This window comes from Phocoena phocoena, chromosome 6 (genome assembly GCF_963924675.1).
Source record: "Phocoena phocoena chromosome 6, mPhoPho1.1, whole genome shotgun sequence".
Taxonomy (NCBI): Eukaryota; Metazoa; Chordata; class Mammalia; order Artiodactyla; family Phocoenidae; genus Phocoena; species Phocoena phocoena.
In genome coordinates, this window is record NC_089224.1 from 66,735,877 (window position 1) to 66,752,741 (window position 16,865).

Genomic DNA, 16,865 nt, shown 5'->3' on the forward strand with positions numbered 1-16,865 from the left:
CATTCATTCATTCAGTAAGCCCTCACTGGACACCTACTATGTGCCTATCTTCATGTTAGGTTTTGTAATAACAAAATGAATGAATGAGTAAATGGCCTCAAAAGTTTTGCTTATTAGAAAGCTATAAATAGCACCTGAGTTTCAGGACATGAACTTTTTGGCTCTCTGCCCTTCATACACAGTTAAACTGAGACTAAAGGAAAGAAAGGCCTTTATTCTTTTACCTGCTGTGTTGTTTTAAAATTTTACCAAATGTACAATGCTCAGAAGAAACCCAGACAGAAAGATATCTATGGTGTCTAAAAATGTACAAATCCATCTCTCTAAGAGCCATGGTCAGGTCAGCAGTCACACCTCCGTCAAGGGTGGGATGCAGACTCTCAACCCTTTAACGTTTTTAAAGCCACCACATATTATGTTTTAGAACGGTTTTACCTACCCAAGAGTAATGCTCACTGGCCCTTCTTCAGAAGTTGTGCAGTCTTCCACGAGAGACATTTAATTTTAGTTAACTGAATCAGCCATTTACTTTGTTTTTCTAAACCCTCCAACACTCTCAGGCAATCTGAAGAAATCTCTCCCCAAAGGAAACCGTACTTTTGGACACTTCATGTAAGCGCTTTCCACTGCTGCATTCAGCAGGTCGGCGGGGGCAAATCTCAGGGGTTTGCTGAATGTCTGGCACAATGGGGTGCATAATAAATGCTCCTAAATTCTTATTTGACTAATGGCTTGATATAAATCTCATTAGGGCTTGGACTGTGCCTGTGTCCCCTGTACCTAGTGCCTCATACCTTTTAGGTGCTCAACCAAAATGCTGAATGAACACATGAGTAAATCTTACTGGGAACTAATGAGCTTTGTAAATCCAAAAGTCTGCTCTTAGGTCAACTCATTTGATTCCTTTCTAGCTCTGGGCAGTAAAATAAAGCAAGGTTATGACTTTAGGGTAATTTTGCTTATGTTCTGCATCCTTTTTGGGAAGAGGGGGAAAAGGTTATCAGGCAGAGGCACTGTTTACCAACCACCAATCTGACCTGCCGCCCATCCTCTATCCTCGGGAAGTGCCACTCCAGCCAAGTCACTGAAGAGAAAAACAAAAACGAAAAAACAAAAAAAAAAACCCCCAGGTTTCATTGTTACTCCTTCCCCTCATGCAAGAGCGCCATGACTCAAAATCCAGAGGAGTGGCCCAAGGGGCTGTAAACAAAGTGAAACTAGAAAGTTAGGACAGAAGACGACTCTGGAAGAAGAGCACCATTTCTGAGCCATTCTTGGGGACCTCCACTGTCACCTGAAGCCTGGCTTGTGTCTTGGCTCATGCTGGGGAATGCTTACTCCCTACTCATGATGTTCCTTCCATGTGGAGGGCCTTTTATTATGGCAACATTCCTGGCCTTTCCATACCCTTTTACTCATCCCTCCCAGGAGAGGCTAGGTGACATAACAGAATGATGAGTTTGAGACAGCGAATTGAGTCTTGTGGCTCAGTTTCTCCCTATCCTTGGGACTGGCCGGCCGGCAGACAGCCCCCATTCTGCTCTGCTCCTGCATCGTCTACATAGAGCAGCCTTCGCCTCGGTCGGGGTTTGTAATCACTCAGTGCTGCCTATGACTGGGTGAGTTAAGTCTGCCTAATTCTGGGATTCAGCATTAGAAAGCTCATTATTACTGCACACCCCAGACATATCTTCCCACCCAGCCTTTCTGAGTAATGTCTTAGTTTCGGCTGCTATAACCAATTATCATAGACATAAATATCAACATTTATTTCTCACAGTTCTGGCGGCTGGGAAGGTCCAAGATTATGGTCAGGTTCTGGTGAGGGCCCTCTTCCTGGTTTGCAGGTGGCTGTCCTTTCTCTGTGTCCTCACATGGCATAGGACAGAGAGAGGAAGCAAGCTCTACCATGTCTCTTCTTATAAGGACACTAATCCCATCTTATATCCCATCCTCATAAGGCCCCGTCTCCAAATACCATCACATTGGGGATTAGGGTTTCAACATGTGAATTTGGGGGGCACACAGTCAGCCTATAGCAAGCAATAAAGATGGTATTTTCATCTCCATCTCCCTAACTCCTCTTTTTCTTGATTGGTTCCAAACTTGGGTGAGGAAGGGATTCCCTCAAATAACAACAGCTGAGGTCTAGTATTTGGGTGTAGGGGTGCTGATGTGGTTGAAAGGACCAGGGACAAGCAGACAATGTTTCTTTGGTTCAGTCTTTAACCAGTTTGCATGGAACAAATCCCAGTTTCTTTCTTTGCGTGCCTGCATCCAAGACTGCTATAGCACATTCCTATAGTTGTCACTCCCTCCCCTACATGAGCTGTAACACTCCACTGTTGCTGTTTTGATGCAGCTGCTGCAGACATTTTTTCCCCAGCATCCACCATATGATAACATGATCAAAGAGAGGGGGGAACTGTAGGAACACAGAGCAGGAAGAATGGGCAAAAGCACTCCAAGGAATAGCCCTCTAGGCATCCTTCTTTAAGGCAAACTGACTCTTCTTCAACAAAGCAGATACTCTGAGACTCATGTTTCATTAGGTTAAATTTTTCCAATAAGGCATCTTGGTTCTACATGCAAATAAAAATCTTCTGGAGCCAATCTCAATAGCTGAACGGGCCACGTCTGAATCTGCTATATATATGCAATAATGCTATATATAATAATATACAATAATGCTATATATACACATATATCTTAGGATTTAACACTACAGGTGAATATACATATGCACAAAGAAATATGTGTGTACACATACATTTGCTACATATAATGTATGACCTGGAGCATCACCCTCCTGCTTCACTACCTGAATTTCACTGCATAGTAAGTATGGTGGAGGCTGTGCTGTATTGGTTCCTTTAGCTCCAAATAGCCAATGATTTATAGGTAGCCAGAAGAAGATATGATTGGAGGGAGAAGGTGGTGAGGTTTAAAGAAATAGGAAATATGACAGTCCTCATTCACTGGAGAGCTATGTGTTATGCAATTGGCAAAGGACAGGGGTTCAGACATTCCAACTGAATGCACTGCCCATCTCATCAATCAGCGCAAGAATGATATAAGAAACTATGGTCAGTTTTGCACCCTTCAAAAGAAAGGCCTTTATAGGTGTGACAGCTGTAAACAGAGTTAGTACTGGGGGGGGGGGGGGCGGGAGAGAGGGAGAGAGGAAGGGAGCGGGGGGGTGGGGGAGAGAAAGTATGGGGGAGGGAGAGAGAGGAGAAAATATGCTGTGTGTGTGTGTTTGGCAGCCTTTTGCATACTGTGAGGGACACAGTGGTGGACCAGCCATGGACCCATCCCAACTGCTTGCCGTCTCCGGCAAGGGAGGTCAGCTATAGGCTCAGGAGAAACCGCTCCCTAAGAGTGGGACAGGTAAAGTGCTATGGAATTTGATAAACTAGAAGTAAAATATAAAACTTCCTTTTTTAGTCAACAAGCATCTACCAGTCAGATTCCTTCAGGGGAGGGCCCTATGTAATTCATGTTTGGTTCTCTCACCTTGCTTATGCCACAGAAGCATGATGAATATTTACTGCATGTACTGGCAGCACACATTACTTACAAAACATTGCACTTGAATCCTGGTTAGGCAGGGACATACTGAGAGAACTTTTTTTTTTTTTTTTTTTTTTGCGGTACGCGGGCCTCTCATTGTTGTGGCCTCTCCCGTTGAGGAGCACAGGCTCCGGATGCGCAGGCTCAGCGGCCATGGCTCACGCGCCCAGCCGCTCCACAGCATGTGGGATCTTCCCAGATCAGGGCACGAACCCACGTCCCCCGCATCAGCAGGCGGACTCTCAACCACTGCGCCACCAGGGATGACCTCAGAGAAGCTTTTGTGCTCATCACAACTCTGTGCTAGAAAGATCTGATTTGAGACGCTTAAACTGCGTTTCTTATGTATTTACCTTGATCCTTTGTGCTTTCTGTTTTCCAGTTCCTACTCATCCAAGCTTTTTCTTTCTCCAAAAACATTCAGATGGCTTAGTTTGATGGAACTGTGACTGTCTTACTAGAAACACAGCACTTTGCAGAGCTTGCACAAAGAAATATGTGTGTACACATACATATAAAATTATATATACATGTACATATTATATATACATAATTGTATATTATATATACATAATATATATATATACACTCTGTTGTGATGTGTTCAGAATCATACATAATATACATAATTATATATACATATACATATATACATGTATAAAATTTCTTTTACTGTCTACCAGTGGCAAACTGACTGTTTCCCAGATACAGGAGTCTAGGCCTTAAGGCTGGAAAGAACATTCTTAAAGTGGGAGAAGCAAAATGGCTCTAGGCTCCTGGTGCACATATTATGCTTTGAGCCATAGCTATTGCTGCTATTATCACTAATTAAAACTACTCATTTAATGTTCATGGCAAATCTCCAAGGTAGGAATTGTGACCTGTAATCTACAAAGGAAGGGACACCCAATTTGATGAAGGTTCTATCACTAATAAAAGGCAGAGCCAGTATTCAGACCAGACTCGAAGATGTTTTCCTTTGTTGAATGAATGATTTAATGAATGGATGACTGGTGATATCACGACATGCACCAGCTGGACTTTCACTAGGAGTTGACCTGATTGTTGATGTTCTGCAATTCTTTTGGTTTCCCCCAAATGTTGGCATGATTCATTATCTAAATTCAAGGTAAGTTATCTGATGGGTCTAAGTCACGATACTCTGGTAAGTTCATGAAGTCGCTTCTTAACTAAGCATTTTAGTGAAAGAGGCACCATCAATCAGTGAACACATTTAACTCTTTGTATGTTGAGACCTAGGTGCCCACCAAGGTGAATTTATGAAAAGTTGGCATTCAGATACTCTCAAATGCTCATTTTCACTGTTCCTTTCCCCATTCTAACATGGATAATATGTAGCAGCACTGAGTAAATTTAAGCTCTCCGGGCTCTCTCCTCACTCATGTGGAATGAATGAGCCCAAGGTGAGCACCCAGGAGGCCATGGGGAAGAAAAAAAGGACTGGGGTGGTTTATATCTTGGAAGTCAATGTTTGAAAAATGAGGAGTAACTTATGACTTTTATTTAGAATTTCCTCATTCTTCCTCTTCTTGTTCTGTCGATTTTAAAGTCCTAGGTGTACTTTGTTGTTTTTCCTGATAATACAGGCAGCTAAAATGTGTATCATCCTTAAGGACTTACAGATGAAACTCTGTGGGAGGTGTCATTACTGTCATTTACAGAGGTTCTAAGAGTCTCGGTGCCCAGTCTGGTCCACTGGCTCCAAGTTCAGGGTTTCTCTAGAGTCGCAGGGTGTTCTCCTGGGAGCCTCTCCTCTCTTCCCTCCACCCTCACTTAGGGACTGTCACTTGCTTTGGAGGAGAACTCTTTTTTTTTTTTTTAATTTTTGGCTGTGCTGGGTCTTTGTTTCTGTTGCAGGGCTTTCTCTAGTTGCGGCGAGCGGGGGCCATTCTTCATCGCGGTGCGCGGGTCTCTCATTGTCGCGGCCTCTCTTGTTGCGGAGCACAGACTCCAGACGCGCAGGCTCAGTAGTTGTGGCTCACGGGCCCAGTTGCTCCGCGGCATGGGGGATCTTCCCAGACCAGGGCTCGAACCAGTGTCCCCTGCACTGGCAGGCAGACTCTCAACCACTGCACCACCAGGGAAGCCCTGGAGGAGAATTCTTACGTAGAGTTCCTAAAGCTTTGGATTTTCCAGACTGTTCCACAGCCTCTGAGATCAGATCACAAGAGTTTGCCCTGAAACACACACAGTGATTTCTGTGCTAGATACTGACTTTTTGGTATTTCCTGCTGGAGCTCTGTCTGGGTGGAGTTCTTTTTGGAAGCACCAGAGTTTTCCTGTCTGTGCAGTTGATTTTGAAAGCCTTAAATAAACTCTGTTGTGATGTGTTCAGAATCATAACAACTCATCAACTATTTATTAAGCACCTACTATGAGCCTGCCACTGTTGTAGCAGCTGGGGATACACTGGTGACCTCAGCAGACCCTGCTTTCAAAGAGCTTTCAGTCGGGTCCAGGACACAGATTAGTAAACAGGCATTTGCCCTCCACGTGGTGAGTGCCATGAAGGACAAAGTCCAGGGTGCTGGAGGTGGGAGGTGCGGTGCAAATAGCAGGGGCTGCGAACCCAGCCTTGGGAGTGGCAGGGCTGGGAGGGGCGGGGGACGGGGGTTGGGGGGGGGTGGGGTGCCAGAGGCTTCGCAGAGCCGGAGCTGGCTAAACTGTATCCTAAATATAAGAAATCAATTTTTATAGAATCTGTTCTCAATTATCTGCATGCAAATAGATGATTCCACTTGGTTTGCAAGAAAACTTTTTTCAAGCCTGCTTTTCAATGGCTTGAGTATCTCAGCTCCCTCTAGGTACACTGCATGTTAACACAGAGGCACCAAATCTCACAAGGTAGAGGCACCCACTGAGAGAGAACTTGTCTGAAGGAAGGTTTGGGCCCAGGTGAAACACTGCATTTCCTGCTTGGAATGAGGAGAAGGGAGAAGGGAGGTCAGGCAGGGAAAGTGAAGTGCTTTCCAAGCTTCCAACAATTCAGGTCTTTATAGGGAACTTCATTATTTCACCTGAATTGTATTTTCAGGAGGCCAAGCAGGCATATCTCTATTCAAATACCAGATAGGCAACAAAACACATTCTAGAGCCACCAGATGTAAATGATTCGTGGATTATCCCCTTTTTAGATTCTCTGGGCCATTGTTCCCCTCCATTGGTGCAAATAATAATGACCAACTTCTTGCCAAAAGAAAAAAATGGGGAGGGGGTGGCAGATGGGGAGCAGTACAAAGGCATCTGCATGTCTGGCCACATGGAGGTCCCTGAGACTGGTCTTGGATCTACTTCTGATCCCTTGGTCAGGCAATAAAACGCCTATTTGATTTTGAATAAACTTTACTAAGGTATAATTTACATGCAGTAAAACACACCCATTTTAAGTATACCACTCTGTGAGTTTTGACAAATGTATACACTGGTGTAATCAAGACATGGGACATTTTCAACTCCTAAAAGTTTCCTCACGCCTTTCTGCAGCTGCCCCAGCCCCTGCCCCAGACCCTGCCCCAGGCAATCGCTGACCGGCTTTCTGTCACCACAGATTAATTTTGCCTGTTATATAATTTCCAACATACGAAATCATACCATACACATTCTTTTGCGTCTGCTTTTTTCACCCAGGATAATAGTTCTGAGATTCATTCTTGTTAGTGTATCCATAGTTCATTCCTTTTTATTTAAAATGCCGCTTTTTGAAGTAGCAAACAATTGTTCGGTGTACCACTTAGGAAGATGAGCAGAGCTAGGAAGTCCCTCTGGTATAAAAATTCTATCAACTTGTCCGGGTAACGCAGCCCTGAGAATTGCATCAGCCTGGTACAGATCTCATTTAAGAAGTAGCCAGGCACGTAAATTTTCAGGAGTCCAGAAGGACAGGGAGAGATGCAGCCTCAGTGAATGATGGGACGTATTACAGAGGATGACGGGGCTATTTGTTCAGTTCTATTATGAGCTCAGCGAAATGTGACAATCCTGGGAAATATAAATATATAGTGCTATATTTATACATGTGTTTGTCTCGGGAGACCTGGCGGGGAGTGGTGGGTGGTAGTGCTTCCTTCGGGATTGGAGCAGGCAGAGATGACTGGGCAGAGTAAGCCTGTTCCAGGCCACATCAATGCCTAGTTAATAAACAAGACTTACAAGGAGAGTATTTACTGAGCACTTACTATGTGTCAGGCACTAAGCTCTGTTCCTTATATGCGTTGCTTCCTTTAACCTGTGCCTGTATCCTGTGTGGCAAAGGCTGCCAGTGCTCTGCCCGCATCCCTTCACAGCCTTTCCCCGTATTCCTGCACACTTATCACCATGTGCTATGCTCCCAGGAGCCAGCACCCTGGCTCTGTGTTGGGGGACAGTCCTTGAGCTACTGGAGCCACTCTTGCTTCCCAGCCCAGAGAGCAGAAGTGCCTAGGATTTTACTGGTAACGAAACAGTGCAGGGGGACAAGTGCCCCAGCTCCCAGTGGCACCTATCTTGTCTCCAGTTCTCCCCTCCGTGGCATTTTGCTTCCTTCTCAACCTTGCTTGGCCTCCTTCCTTTCATGTTCCCGTTCTTCAGCTTCTCTAGCAGTTTCCCCTGGGGACACTTCCCAATAAACCATGTTCACATGAGTCCTTATCTCAGGATCTGCTTTTGGGGACCCCAAACTTAGACTGTAAAACTTACTACCACTGTTTTATGAATGAAGAAACAGACTGTCACATACACACACACCATCCACACTCCTTTCCTGCTCTCCCTCCTTGCCTCCCTCCCTTCCTCTCCCTCCCCTCCTCACTTCACCCCCCTTCTTTCTGTTTCTCTTCTCTCTCTCTCTCTCTCTCTCTCTCTCTCTCTCTCTCTCTCTCTCTCTCTCGTAGCTATCTCCTACTTATCCTTGAGCTGAAGCCTTGAACTTCACATTCTCAGGCAGCCTTCCTGGCTCCCCAGTCTCAGTGAAGTTCCCTGCTTATGCTCTCAGAACCATCCTTTGTAGCACTTATCTTGATTCTCAGTTTACAATGATCTGTGTGATTATTTCACTAATGACCACCTCCCCTGCCAAACTGCTGGCTCCAGGTCAGGGGCCCTGTCTCTGGTGCTCTTAGTTTTATCTCCAGCACCCTAGCAGAGTTTCTAGAACATAATAATGGTCCAATGAATATTTACTGAATGAATGAATGAGTTGAAGTTCCTTTCAGATGCTACCTGGCCTCTCAGATACTGCTCATCCTCCTAATGGGCCAGAAAAGCATAATGTATAACGTTAAGAGTGACGAAGGTCTCCTGCCCAATTCTGTTCTTCTGGGTAGTGAGGGAAGAGCCATATCCAGAACAAGGTGAGAGTACTTTGCTCTAGGGGACCAAAATTTAGCACCAACTGTAGAGCTGAATCTAGAGGTGGGCCTGGAAGGCTAGGTAGAATTTGAATGGATTATTCAGAGGAAATTTGAATACTATTTTAAAGAAACACAACGTCATTTAAAAACACACACATTCTTGGATCTCTGTACTTCTTAACAAAAGTACAGTTAGTCCCGAGTTCTCATTAGGAAGCCGATAAGCATCTATTTCCTTCTACTCCAGCAGTGATGATTCCCCTGCTACATAAAATTTGCAAACTGCTTTTGGAAGCATTTATGGAGAAAGGTGCCATATGAATGTATGAGATTATTGAAATAATTGCTGATTTAGAGATTTCCCATGTGGATACTTAAAATATACCCAGGCACACACATACACTCACACCCCACACTCAGGGTACTTTCTGCTCTGATCAGCAGGGATAAATTCTCCTACCTGACAGGTGACTGTAAATCAAGAAGTGTGTTTTAACAGTCACCAGCTCTCTGCTTCTGTGTGCTGCTGTCTCAGGCAATCCTTCACCTCCTGGGACATAGGACCTGAAGGATCTTGGCACTTCTCTGCACGGCACATGGGGAGGGGGTGCTTAGCAGCCAGGTAAATATTGACATGCTGTACATGAGCAGTGAATATAAACAACTCAGGATATCCTTAGAAAAGTTCATCTCTGGATCCACCTTCTGTCTCACCAATAGGTAAGAAAACAGAAAATCATGAGTTCCCCAGTTTTTTTCGCCAAATTAAAACAAAATAGTTTTGCAACAATATAAAAGCTGGAAAGTATCTGAGAGTCAATAAATGCTGAAGAAATAGTTTTGACAGTAAACACATGTCCTTATTTCCACAAACACTGACAACTGGATTAGATTACTGGACTTGCCCCCTCTCACCCTATCCCTCAAAATCCTACCCATCAATGTTTGCTTGGATTAGTGCCAATAAACCAGGCTGTTCTTGTCCAGTACCTTTGCACCTGCTGCTCTCTGTGACTGGACTGGAACACTTTTCATTAATCCAGGTGGGCTGGGGACACTTTCTGATATTTCAACACCTGGCCCCAGATTAAAGGATCACCTTTAATCTCCTTTATGAAGCTCTTCTTGACAAACTCTCCCACAGCTAGAATTGCCACTTTATCCTGTACAAATGTGACTGCACATATCTATTTAACACAAACACGACTGGGCTCGCTTCAGAAGTTCTGGCTCACACTCTGCACGGTTTGAGGCCATAATCAACACTTCATTGCTACTCAATTGCCCCCTTGTGACCACGCAAGTCACCTCCCAAAGTATTTTGAGTAATGTATATTTTACAGAAATGCTCACAAGGGAGAAAAGTGGAGGGCTTACATTGAACACCATATGGTGAAACTTCATAAATATCCCCATTAAAAATCTCCGTCATTCCCAAAGCCTTTTCTTGCGTTGCCAGCTGCCTTATCCCCTCTATCTCCTCCACTTCCATGCTCCTCCCACTCCTGGATTCCTCACCACCATCCCAATTCCGGTTAGCAGACTAGCCATTTCAGCCCTTTCTGCTTCATAAATGCACATCCTTGACATTTTAGATCCTATTCATCAAACAAAGTATCTCTTTGAGATCAATTCTCTTAAAAGGCAATGGTAAAAAACCAAACACATTTCTTCTTCCACTAAAGACTTACAGGTGGGAATCAAGCCTTATCTACCTTTGCAATTTCTATGCAAAATATTTAAAATATTTGTGAAATGAAAGAATATAGCCATAGATTAAAATCCAGAAAGTTCCACTGTAATCATGGTTTTTCTCCTGTTTAAAGATTTTTTCATGGCTTCTCAAAGCAATGCTTTGGCCAACTGTCATTTCCCCCTGACTTGAGCACTCTGCCCAGCTGTGATGGGCCCTTTCCCCTCAAGCCCACCCGCATTCTCGCCTTCAGGCACTCATTCGGTGGTCTCTCCAGGCCTGGAATTACCTATGCAGTTCATGAGCGTGACTAGTGGTGCATTACCCTCACCCTATTGAAGGCCAAGGTGGATGCAACTGGTCTGCTCCTGTGGGTCCATCCAAGGCCTTCACTCTTCAAGGTTCAATGCAGGCCTTCACTTCCTAAGGATACGTCACTGAGGTCTCTGGTCCAGGCATAATACTCTCTTGAGTCCTTAGGACATGGCTTGAATGCATCCGTGCCAATGGCACTTCATCTTTCAGGCTTTCATTGTTTGGAATTTGGGGCATGAAGCATTAAGGCCATCCCTCTTCCTAGAATGTGGTCATTAACAGGTCTATATACCAGATTTTTCAGGTTTTTCTCCATTTCCAGACTCGTGGTAGGTTTGTACTTATCTAACCTCTGAAGTTATGTGTGGCTGTTTAATTTGCTTTGGCTAAAGAAATATGAGCAGAACTGACATGAGCCCCTTTAGGGAAGAAGCTCTCAGAGGAAGAAGCAGTAAGAGCTGGTGACTGGTCTTCCCCCCGACACTGGTGGCTGGCAATGACTGAGATATCTAGTGGACTGTCATGGAAGTCTGATAGAGGACCCAGCTGATTCACAATGGGTATGTGGTGTAAGAACTAAACTTTGACTGTGTTATGCCATTTAGATTCAGAGGTTGTTTGAATAATTAATAACATAAATAAAAATTAAATAATTGTGTGTTACTGCAGCACAATCTATCCAATCCAGACTATGAGTTCCTTGAAGGCAGCGCTCATGCATAACTCAGCTTTCTATCCCCCAGAGAGCACAGCACAATGCCCAATGCATGTTCAATAATTATTGCTGACTGATTACATACACTGAGATAAAGTAAAATATCAGAGGTTGGACAGTAGGACTTGGCGTCAGAACTTGGAGACTTCCGTCTCTGAAAAACCAAAATCAATGTACACGATGCTTCCAACAGTGTTCTAAAAAGATCCTTGCATACAGGGAGGCAGACTAGTATAATGAAGGGAACCTGGGCTTTCAAGCTGGACAAACCTGGGTTCGAGTGTGAGCTCTACCATATACTTGACTGCATGACCTTGGGCCAGTTATTCAAGCTCTTTGACTCTGGGATAACATCACTAACTAGCACACAGGGTTATTATGGGGATTAAATGAGAGAATGTGTGTAAAGCACCTGGCATATAATAAATGGTCAACTAATGTCACTCTCTTAGGCTCTCCTCCCATCAAGTATGTGTGGGTGGGTATGAACTTGGAACCACTTCCCTTCACTTCTTCTGTCTGAGATCTTGGTTACTTGCCTAAGTCCCTGGATTGATTTAGCTTGGTCTAACTCAGATCCTCAGGGTTTTGCTTTTGCTGTCCCACGCACACTCTGCCCTTCTGAGAAAGTCCATCTGCAACTGGCTGGAGTTGGCAGGAGCCCTTGGCAAAGGAAGTCCAATGGGGGGAAGTGTTTTTGTGACAGGCTGTCTGCTGCGAAAATGTTAAACAGGACCCTTGGTGAGGTGGGTATAGTCAGGGAGGTGATCTCTGTGGGGGAGAGAGAATTCAAGACATCATGGTACGCAGTTCCAGGGAAGCCCCACCTTGGCCTGGGCCTGGCTCTAATGTCAGATGATTCTTCTACTGAGCCCTGGGATTGTTTCAGTGATGGCAGCAGGGAAGTCTGTGAAATGATCTGCAATGACTGACTCCTTCCCCACGCCGGGGCTCTGCTGTGGTGCTCAAGGGCTTGCGTTTTCTTGAACTCCTGGCTCAATGAGCCTTGTGTTTACAGGTTTATGCACTGCACCTGACTGAGTCCTTGAGGCCACCCCCTCCCCCGCATCCCCAAGCAGAAGCCGTGATGTGGCATGACCAACCACCCCAAAGGTGCTTGTGTAACTTGTTGTTCAAAGTCTTGGCAGGAGCTCTGGTCCTGAAGTGAGAAAGGGTGTTTACATTCTGGAAGAGCAGTCTCGAGAAATGTCTTGCATCAAGGCTATTCCCGACCAATCCCTGCCCCCCAGCAGCTTTCTCTGTGGGATGGCTGTGACAGCCACAGAGGTGGTCTGGGACATGGAAGACATGAGCCTGAACATGAAGGAAGGTCAGCTGTGAGGAAGCATCCATCAAGCCCCACGGCAGCCACTGCCCTGTGTAAACTCCATCCCTGGTCAGGGGAGGAAGCTTCCTGAAGACAAGTCTTTTCTTGGCCCGGTGCCTGCTGCAGTGCCTAACACAGAGCACAGTGCTGGGTACAGGTGCTCAACAGACACCCAGTAAGTCAATAAATTGTGAACTACGTGGGCAAGAAAACATTCGAGAGGACACATTGGTGGAAGTTCTCAACTGACACCCCAGTTAACAGCTTTCTCTGAACAGTACTTAAATTAATAATAACAATGGTTACTATTTATTAAATACCTACTCTATGCCAAGCAAAGGCATATATTGTTTCCTTAAATTCTACAATAGTCAATAGTTCTACGAAACAGGGATTTCTCTCCCCGGTTAACACCTGAGGGAGGGCACAGTGGAGGAGACTCACAGGCACAAAGTCTGAGAATCTCATCTGAGACCACAGAGACAGTAAGCCAGGATTCCAAATCCCTCACATGCACGGAAGCCCCTGCATTCCCACTTGCCATTTCTCTATGCTTCTCCCCCCTACCCCTGCCCAGTTCCCCATCTCCGGGTCCTGCAGCGTCTGCAGGAAAGGGTGACTTTAAAGGAGGCGTGGGGCAGCGATTCTACTCCCCTGCTGCAGGCAGTTGTGCATTCTCTGTTTCTTCCTCTAGCAAATAGGTTGAATCCAGCATGGAAGGAGCACTGGGTTAGCAGCCCCATTCCAGATGTCTGTTTCATCATCCTGAAGAACACCCACCCACGTTCAGGGCCTTCTAGTACCTCAGTCCCTCAGCCCTCCTGGAGAACCCCCTCTCCTCCCCTCCCACCTTCCACTGCTGGCACATACAGCTTCTCTTTCCTTCCTCCGCTGACTGGCTTCAAGGCCAGGTTTTCACTTCACGAGAACAACCTTGCTACAGGTATAATTCTGTAGACAGTCCCTGGCACCAAATATGCACTCAATAAATATCTACTGAATTGCATGCTAAATTCTAGACAAAAGAAGAAAAGGCTGCAGATCCAGAAAGAAAACTGAAAAGCTGAGGGGGTGGGGGAGGGGTGCAAACACCAACTTGACTCTTTCCTTTCGTCGCCTCCCTCCCCCTTAGTAGGGAAGCAGCCACGTTATTTAGTGTTAATGCTGCCATTTGATTACAGTAACATCCAAACAGATTGAAAAGCTCCAATCAATGCCAGAGCAGAAGTGCACACTCAGGGGCCTGTTTCCTTGGAAATGTTTCAGCTATAATAACTCTCCAAAGAGAAATATCCAAACAACTTTCCTGACCCTCTGGAGAGAAGAAATAACAATTGGACAGAAAGTCGTGTGTGTGTGTTTGGGGGGCGGGGGGCGCATGCATGTGTGGCTGCACCTTCTGCGTGTCCTGTCCACGGGGTGCCTTTAACAGCCTGTCTATTCAAACGCTGGGGCCATAGGCTGGCGGCGCAGTGCCTGCCGCGGTGGCTGAGATCACGCTGTTGATTTTGTTTTACAGAGAGCAGCCCAGCCTGTTGTGAAGAGTACAGAATGTTCTCTTCTGTGAACTGAGCTTGAACTTTTCCAACCCACTTTGTTTGAGGAATCATACAGACACAGAGGGGAAAAAACAGGGAAGATAACCCCCAAATTGTTGAAATCATTGTGTTCTCTCTGATTTTGGCCCTGATCATTTGCTTTTCACTGCTCAAAATGAAAAATCCCAAGCATTACAGTTCTCGGAAGAACAAGATGCCTGTGATGTCCTTTCTCTGAGTCAGTACTCCAGCTTCCACTTTGGAAAGGAACAAGTCTGTCACCATCTCTCCTAGATTTCTTTCTTTCTTTCTTTTTTTCCTCTTAGGCATTCAAGGGACAACAACAATAAAAGATATTTTCCTGTAGGGAAAGGAAAGGCCTCCTATGCCTGTGACTTCTTTCAGGTGTTCAGGCTATCATGATGTTACAAACAGTGGTCCCCAACTTACTGCATGGCCTGAGAGAATTGATAGTAAGGGTTCTGAGTCATCTGCCTCCACGTAAATCACCAACTTGAGACACAACCAATGCTTGGTAAGGTGGTCTGAAATTTCTCTTTGAAAACAATCTTTGCCTAGTCTTAGGGCCGAGCCTCAAATTTGGGGGCACACTGATAAATGGTTTAGGGGGTCTGCTTGGAGGATCTGAATGTGAGACCTCTATAGGATAGGCAGCAGTTTTCCAACTTACTTTTTTTTAATAGTAGTAGATTCCTTTCTTTATACTATAATTAACCAAAACTCACTGGTAAAGCAGAAGAGTACAATTCTGTGAGAGCTGCGTGTCTGAGTCTTCTACTTATGTGTGCACATGTGATACTGGTCAAGTCATGCCTTGTAAAACTCAGCTGGTGAAAGGGGCTTGTCTTGTGTACTTACAGAGTCATTCCTAAGTGTCCAGTGCTACACTGCTATGCCAATCAAAGACGTTCTCTTGCATTCACAGCTCCACCTCCTACCTCATAGCTGAGGGGCTGCTGTCTTGTAGCTCTTACTCACTGCTCACTGCTGGCAACTGGGAGATTCCTACAAGAATGTCTTTATTTCTGAAATGATGCTAGTTCCTGGAGGGTCCCTGTGATCTTTTTTTTTTTAAAGTCAACATGCCATCAGAATTTTGGTTGATTAGTTCATACATTCTATAAACTCCCATTGAATACTTGGTATGTTTAAGTTATTAGATGGGACTTAGGGGTTGGGAGATGGATATGTTCACTGCCTTCAGAGAGTTTGTTGTCCACTGGAAGAGGCAGAAATACACACACATGCACACACACACACACGCACATAATACTGTATACGTATGTAATACAGAGGAGGTTGATGTTATGTCCAGCGGAAGGACAAGGCTATAAACTGTGAATGTAGAGCATCACAGGAACAAGATGAGGATTCTAATAGGTGGAAGTTGGGTCATGTGCAGTCTAGACAGCAAAAGAATGAAATCATGGATTATCAAGTAAGAAATGATGATAGGATACGGTTCAAGATGGCAGAGTAGAAGGACGTGGGCTCACTCCCTCCTGCGAGAGCACCAGAATCACAACTAACTGCTGAACAATCATCGACAGGAAGACACTGGAACTCACCAAAAAAGAGACCCCACATCCAAAGACAAAGGAGAAGCCACAATGAGATGGTAGGAGGGGCACAATCACGATAAAATCAAATCCCATAACCACTGGGTGGGTAACGCAAAACTTGGAGAACAATTATACCACAGAAATCCACCCACTGGAGGGAAGGTTCTAAGCGCCATGCCAGGCTTCCTAACCTGGGGATCCGGCAACAGGAGGAGGAATTCCCAGAGAATCAGACTTTGAAGCCTAGTGGGATTTGATTGCAGGACTTCGACAGGACTGGGGGTAACAGAGACTTCACTCTTGGAGGGCACACACAAAGTAGTGTGTGAATGAGGACCCAGGATGAAGGAGCAGTGGCCCCATAGGAGACTGAACCAGACCTACATGCTAGTGTTGAAGGGTCTCCTGCAGAGGTGGGGGGTGGCTGTGGTCACCGCGGGGACAAGGACACTGGCAGCAGAAGTTCTGGGAAGTACTCCTTGGTGTAAACCCTCCAGGAGTCCGCCATTAGCCCCACCAAAGAGCCTGTAGGCTTCCAGTGCTGGGTCACTTCAGGCCAAACAACCAACAGAGAGGGAACCCAGCCCCACCCAATCAGCAGACAAGCAGATTAAAGTTTTACTGGGCTCTGCCCACCAGAGCAACACCCAGCTCTACCCACTACCAGTCCCTCCCATCAGGAAACTTGCACAAGCCTCTTAGATAGCCTCATCCACCAGAGGACAGACAGCAGAAGCAAGAAGAACTACAATCCTGCAGCCTGTGGAACAAAA